The following is a 1,035-nucleotide window of genomic DNA, read 5'->3' on the forward strand; positions in this document are numbered from 1 at the left end:
GGCCTGTCCTCTTCAATATCTTTATTGATGACCTGGATGAGGGCACCGAGTGCACCCTCAGTAAATTTGCAGATGACACCAAATTGGCTGGAAGTGTGGATCTGCCTGGGGGTAGCAAGGCCATACAGAGGGATCTGGACAGGCTGGAGAGCTGGGCTGAAGCCAATGGGATGAGGTTCAACAAGACCAAATGCCGGGTCCTGCACTTCGGCCACAACAACCCCAGGCGACACTGCAGGCTTGGGGCGGTGTGGCTGGAGGACTGCGTAGAGGAAATGGGCCTGGGGGCATTGATTGATGCTCGGCTGAACATGAGCCGACAGTGTGCCCAGGTGGCCAAGAAGGCCAATGGCATCCTGGCTTGCATCAGAAACAGTGTTGCCAGCAGGAGCAGAGAGGTGATTGTTCCCCTGTACTCAGCACTAGTGAGGCCACACCTTGAGTACTGTGCCCAGTTTTGGGCCCCTCACTGCAAGAAAGACATTGAGGCCCTGGAACGTGTTCAAAGGAGGGCAACAAAGCTGATGAAGGGTCTGGAACACAGGCCATATGAGGAGAGGCTGAAGGAGCTGGGACTGTTCAGTCTGGAGAAGAGGAGGCTCAGGGGAGACCTCATTGCTCTCTATAACTTCCTGAAGGGAGGTTGTAGTGAGCTGGGGGTCGGCCTGTTCTCTCATGTCATTAGTGATAGGACCAGAGGGAATGGTTTCAAGCTACGGCAGGGGAGATTCAAGCTGGACATTAGGAAGTATTACTTTTCAGAAGGGGTGGTCAGGCACTGGAATGGACTGCCCAGGGAGGTGGTGGAGTCGCCGACCCTGGGGATGTTCAAGGAAAGACTGGATGTTGTGTTGAGGGACATGGTTTAGTGGGAGCTATTGGTAATAGGTGAACGGTTGGACTGGACGATCTTTTAGGTCTTTTCCAACCTTGGTGATTCTATGATTCTATGAAAAGCTCTCTATTTCTATATGGTTTCCCATATATTATCTTTCCTAAGATAAAGTCAGGCTTGTGCCCCCCCCCAGGAAAAAA

This window comes from Meleagris gallopavo, chromosome 5, assembly GCF_000146605.3.
Source record: "Meleagris gallopavo isolate NT-WF06-2002-E0010 breed Aviagen turkey brand Nicholas breeding stock chromosome 5, Turkey_5.1, whole genome shotgun sequence".
Lineage (NCBI taxonomy): Eukaryota > Metazoa > Chordata > Aves > Galliformes > Phasianidae > Meleagris > Meleagris gallopavo.